Source organism: Saccostrea cucullata, unplaced genomic scaffold (genome assembly GCF_032062105.1).
Source record: "Saccostrea cucullata isolate Sc308-1 unplaced genomic scaffold, CSIRO_AGI_Scuc_v1 ctg13159, whole genome shotgun sequence".
Lineage (NCBI taxonomy): Eukaryota > Metazoa > Mollusca > Bivalvia > Ostreida > Ostreidae > Saccostrea > Saccostrea cuccullata.
In genome coordinates, this window is record NW_026921073.1 from 617 (window position 1) to 7,086 (window position 6,470).

Here is a 6,470-nt window from a genome sequence, read left to right on the forward strand (position 1 = left end):
GGATGTTTAATTTTAAGATTTTTTGAAAAATTTAACGGGATTGATTAAAGGCAAATAGAACATATATTTTTATTCACAATCCTCAACAAAAAGCATCCATCAGAAGTACTTCCGGTAAAAACCGGAAGTAGTCGAAAATTTAAAGTTTTTCCTTTGAATCAAAATAAATCAAATAAAACGATTGAATTTGAGTTTTTCAATTTTTTTCTGACTTGCTGACTGTGACGTCAGCCGGAAATAATGCCGGAATTGTCAAAAGTCGTCAAATGACGTCACTTCCGGTCAAAACGCGTAATTACTTTTGCACCGAGAATAGTTTGGCAAGAAATATACAACAAAAGTTGTGCGTAATTATGAGAGCTTTCATATAAGATTAAGGAAAAGGGGCTGGCCCCTATAATTAGGCTTGGGGTAAATAGATCATAAACGTTTTTTTTCTGAGAGCTAAAAATATTAATTTTTTAATGGTAACAGTTATACTATGAAAAATTTTATCTGAAATTATTTCGAATTGATGAAAAACCCTGTCATTTGGTATAAAGATAAACAAACTCCAAACTTTATTTTTTTTATAAAACAAATATGTGGGAAAAACCTTACATGGACAAGTTGTCTAGCTACTGTAGCCAGCCAAGCCTTTACTGTGCCACTAACGCACAGTTTTAGCAGGGACCTTTATACTAACATAGGTCCCTGGTTTTAGTTGATGCATCAGTAAGATATAGTGTTGATTCGGTGTTTCTCTGTTTTCTTTTTATGCAAGTAATTTAAAATGTGATGTATGTACACAACAAAAGGTGAAATCAAAATGGGTTTTTTCTGCATTTGTATAGGTGTAAACAACGCGCGGCATTATGGGAAACGGGAAGGTTCTAAAGACTTGATATGCTAAAATCCTGATTTGACCTGATTAAAAATTGTCAGTAATATTCCAAACAAATGAATTCTTGTATAACATAATGCATCATAGTCAAAGGTCTTTAAAATAAGACATTTTAAGTACTCAATATTATCATTTAATTTAAAATAAAAACATCGGGTAATTTCAGGTCTTTAGTACATCCGGGTTTCAGTGTGTCCCATCGAAATCGGCATATCAGACACATGTTGATCATGTTTACAAAGTGAAGTTGAGGATTTTCTCACCATACAAGCCGTATGTAAACATGCACGGACATTTTATCTGCAGCTCAAAGTACTTTATCAATCTTCTGGAGCATTATTCTAAGCAAAATTATCCGATTTATATATTCTTGTGTGAATTGTTTACGAGGAAATTCCGACTGTCACAGTAATAAACAAGGATGAACACTCTTGACTCTGTTTCGGATTCCCCAGTGATAATTGTATCGAATGATTAAAGAGCTGACGGTTACATTTTAATTTATGATTGGCGTGGACCATGGGAATGAATTCGAAGGTAAGATTTTTGTTTACCTAAAATTTACATTATATTACTATGGCAGCTTAGAGCATTTATCAGCTGTCGATATTTTTAGAAATACACAGACACAGCGATATATTAACTGTTTTACAGTTCAGACGCTCTCAGTTAGCCTTTTAAAATCCCCACAGCTTTAAATTTTATTTAAATATGTGTGAGCATGTAATTTCAACAAGACTTGCTTTCAACATGTTCAAAACAAAATGTTTTTCAACTAATAATATGTTGACGGATGTGATGTTAGGGTACGATAAGCATGGTAAGGGCAGATACTTATTCACTTTTAATTTAGATCAGGCTTGTCAAACCGCACTAGACATTTGATGCATCGATGCATGTTCACATGGACTGAGTTCAATTCAAATTATTTTAATTCGAATTAATTTACTGCGCATTAAATTACTTTGCATTAGCTCCTTGTGAACACTAACATGACTAAGGTAAGCTAATTCCAATTAAATTTTGAGGCATGTGAAATGGCAAAATTAAGTCAAATGCTACATGTTGGTGGTCAGCTTTAAGTACTTGTGCTATTTTTGAGTGAAAAACTAAGGAAAATAAAGTGTTAATTACTAAAATGTGAAAACAGACACTGTGACATTATGTCAAATACATCTGTTTATGCCTAAGGTGACATGATTTGTAAATGATGTCATAAAAGCCTAACTGAAGCCTGCATGACTGTCAAAGTAAAATTTTTATTCGATTTGGTTACTTTGCATTATAATTAGCTGTCATGTGAACACAGTTTGATTCACATTAGTTTGATTTGCATTTAATTTAGTTTACTTCGCAATAATTTACTGCGAATTAAACTCTCCGTCTGAACAGGGCACTAGACTCTAAAGTCACATGACGTCGTAGTGTAAGTTTGGCCTGCAATACCACTTTAAAGCTTGAATGTAGCTCAAAGAAGCAAAGCACTGTGGGTCCAAAGTTACTGCAGAAAAAAATTTAGTATAATTTATTGACAAAAAAATTGCACACAATATAATATTGCTCAGTTAATTAAATCAATATTTTATTATGTCATATGTATGTTTCTTAGTTAAATTGCAAAAGAAATTTGTAAAAAAAAAAATGTAATAGTAGAGTTTGCTTTTATTTGTGATAAGGCTGCAGAAATTGTTTGTTTGTTAATTAGTCTATTGAAAATTTTTCAGTCATTTTATGATGCCACCACTTGGGATAGTAAGCTGCAAATATAGACTTGTACTCAGCACTTATTGCCTTTGAGAAGTAAGGGATCCTTTTCGTGCCAACACCCACACCTACTGTGACACAGAATCTCGGTTTATACAGTCTCTTTGGAGTAACCTGTCTCTAGCATTTAGCAGTAAGTATCAGCTTCTTATTGATACTTTGATTGATAATGTTATCATGAGAATCTCACTCATTGACTCATTAATATATACTCAGGCCAAGAGAGAGACTCACAACTGACAAGTTCCTTTGTTTACTTCATTATAGATGTAGATTTTTCTTTTTGATCAGATCAAGGATCCAACCCTACAATCTGAGATAGATTCCCTGGTTAGACCCTCTGTGGACTTTATGCTGTCTCTCCAGTTTCCCTCAGGAAACACCCCCTCTTCATTATTCAGGCTTACAAGGTGAGTGAAGCATAGCTCTTGGGTGGATCTGGTGAATAGCTTCAATATGGACCTTTACTTGGAACTCAGGGTCATTATCCTAACATCTACTGTGAGGTTTTTAGGGTCTTATTCACTACAAATGTTGGGTGCATGCATGGCTAGGGAACATAACTGCGTACATGTTTTTGTCTTAGGTTTGATGCAGTGAATTAAAATCAAGCCCAGCTTCATGATTATACATAGCGATTGCCCTACCACTAGGCTACCATAACAGACAATGATGTATTTGGGTTATATAGTAAAAAACGCTTAGGCAAACACTTATAATGAAAAGAAGCTTATCGAAAATTTAATTTTATTCCCAGTCTTTTTAAAATATATATGGAAAACTAAATGGTGTCCTGATAAGGCAATTTGTTAAAGTGTGTGTTAGGAACATTGTGCTAACACAGTGTTCTCAACACTGTTAAGCTAAGGCAACTTAGAACAACATGCAGTTGTGCTGATGCTCAACATGCTGCCATGCTATAAATACAACTTTACACAATCTATTTATAATGTGTAAGCTTGACGGCGTAGTGTAAACAGCCTGCTGAAACTTTGTTACAAACGCACTAAGTACATTGTCACCGTGTTGTCATAAGCACACTAGCCCATTCTCATAAGCGTGATAGCACATTTTTACTTCACGCTAGCATGTAAGTGTCTTAAACAATTAGCATGCTGTCATAAACTTAGTAGCATGGTGTTTTAAATGAGGTAGAGCAGCATTGTTACTTTGCGCTAGCTCATTGTTTCTTATGCGATGCTGTTTTGTCACTTCATTAGTGCATTGTTCCTAATGTGCTGTAACACCTTTATGAATGGCCTTATCCTGACACATAAAAAATCATAACCAGATACCATCTTTCTGACTGATTAGTCGGTTAACAACTGTTAACCATTACCATTCCTAATAAATTTTGACATGAACAAGTTATGTACATACCCTTTATTTGAAATCATGAAAAACTAATATGTTATTTATTACATCCTCAAATGACTGCCTGTAAACCTAAATTTATAAATGATTATAGAGTAGTTTTACAAATAATACACATGCAGAAACGTGACAGTATACATTTATTGACTGAATTCGAGGGCAACATGCGTTTTGTCGGACCAAAGAACCAAACTGTCTGCCCTAGGCCGTTAGGCCGAAGGCAGACAGTTTGGTTCGAGGGTCCGACAAAACGCATTTTGCCCGAGAACTCTGTCAATAAATGTTTTGTTATACCTTTCATTTTATTATATATTTTTTGACATATATGTATTTTGTACTATATTCCATAATGTAACATTAGATCTGTCATTGTTTAACTCTTTTCCCCCTGTTGCCACCATTTGACGCACTTGCGATTTCCCTAGAGTGTTTATCTGGCTGCCCCCTGAAGCCTTTTTGACTGACTTGAAATGACTGACCATTACATTTAGAACATGTTATTTAAGTACCTAAACATCATCAAAGTGTCACATATTATATATCAATGTTTGGGGAATGGATTGAACTTTATAGTATTGTCATATAATTTTTTAAGAATAATTAATCTACAATTAACAATATAGGTGAAACCAGGTAAAATGAAATTTTCACAACTAATCTTCATATTATCCTCACTGTTAGAGAAATTTTCTATAAAACATATCAGTAAACTTAACATATAATACCAAACCATTTAAAATGCTCATTATTTTTTTAATTATAATTAATCAAGATAGTTTAATGATGAAAGGTAATTATCTTAGTCTTGAGCCAACCAAACTTCACAATCATGTTCATGCAGACATGTTGTTTATAAATATTTTATATATTTAGTTGGCCATTTCTTGCAAAAGTCTCTTGTGGGGAAATGAATTAATATTTATCTAAATCAATGCCCTGATGAAAAAAATGCTGAAAGTAGAATATTTAGTATTTATAAAACACATGGGAAATCTAAGGCCGCCATTGTTGTTATTGTTCAAAATTCTATGAAGTTTTTCCTTCTAGTTTTCATTGTAAAATTTATTTTCCTTTAAATTCAACTTAAGAATTGATGTAAAAACATTGTGAATAATGATACAACCAAAGGTTTGTTACATAAAATGCAATATTAAGACTGAATTTTGCCTGTGACAAGACCCAAATTATTCTTGTAAACAGACTGGGCGCCATTGTTTTCACACAGGTAAATCTCACGTGAATTCACACCAAGCTGTGACTTTACTAATTATAGTAACATTACCTAATGTGTAATACACATGATTGGCTATTATTTAGAGCTGAATTTATTTAGAAACAGGGGAAATCACAGAGTTATTTAGGGTTGTTGTGTGCATGCGTCAAAAGTCGTCAACAGGGAAATGGGGCATAGCGTCAAATGGTGGCATCAGGAGGTAAAGGATGGAATGCATTAGGGAGAAAAGAGTTAAAACCAAAGAATGAAAATGAGATTAAGCTCCGCCCATTCTGTGACGTAAGCAGTCCAACATCTCTCCGAGCGGTCCAACATCGATTTTTTTATGCCCGCTCAGCAAAACATTAAAAATGTTAGACTTTTTTCTGTATAGATTTGTATAGGAACAATTTTTTAAAGGTATAACAATATCTTATAACTAAGTTTGATGGTTTATCTTATCTGATAAGTTGTACTTTTAAAAAAATAAATTTGTTTTGATAGGTGTGACTGTCATCTGAGTACTGAAATTTGATGCCAAGCATGATCATGATTTGCCAGAAGAGCCTCTTTTGGGAGATGACAAAGAATAAACAGCAGAATAAAATTGAAACAATCAACTGAATCAAGTCTCAGTTTAAGAAGATGATTTTAAATATATCATATTTAAACTTTGATTTGAGAAACAGACATAAATCCAAAAATATGATTATATCAATTGCTTTCAGTTTTTCAAGATAAATAGATTTTGTTGCAAAATCTAATATGTTTAATTTGGAATAAATGTTCTTTTAAATATTTGTCAGATCTTGCATGTTTACATCTGTATTGAGGTTTTCCGCTTCCAAGGGAAGACATACCAATTCTAATGGTAAAGATGATAGAGGTCTGTCTTCAGTGGCAATATATAAGATCTAATATGTTTATTTTTACAGTATAATTGAAGGAACATTGCTATCTTGGCATAAACAACTAAAGCATTAACAAATGTGCATGATTCAGAACAAAGGAAATGTTATTTCAAACACAAGACCAAAGAGATGTCCAGTCACATATCAAAGTCAACAAAGCACAAAATCTGTTTACAGTTTAGCTCATATGAGCTAAAGCTGTAGTAAAATTTTGAAAATTCACCCATTATCATCTTTATCTTAAATTCTTCAGAATTTCATTTCCTTCTCAGAACAACTGGACAAAGTTAAGTTAAACTTGGCACAGAGCATTCTTTAGTGTAGA

At 33.1% G+C, this 6,470-nt stretch overlaps 1 long non-coding RNA gene across 1 annotated transcript; it reads left to right on the forward strand.

Moving 5' to 3' along the window:
* The first annotated feature begins 1,195 nt into the window (after positions 1–1,195).
* On the forward strand, positions 1,196–6,034 carry LOC134259108 (uncharacterized). The gene is made up of 3 exons (XR_009990285.1): positions 1,196–1,420; positions 2,608–2,780; positions 5,739–6,034. It is a non-coding gene; the product is annotated as an uncharacterized LOC134259108 (long non-coding RNA).
* The last annotated feature ends 436 nt before the right edge of the window (positions 6,035–6,470 follow it).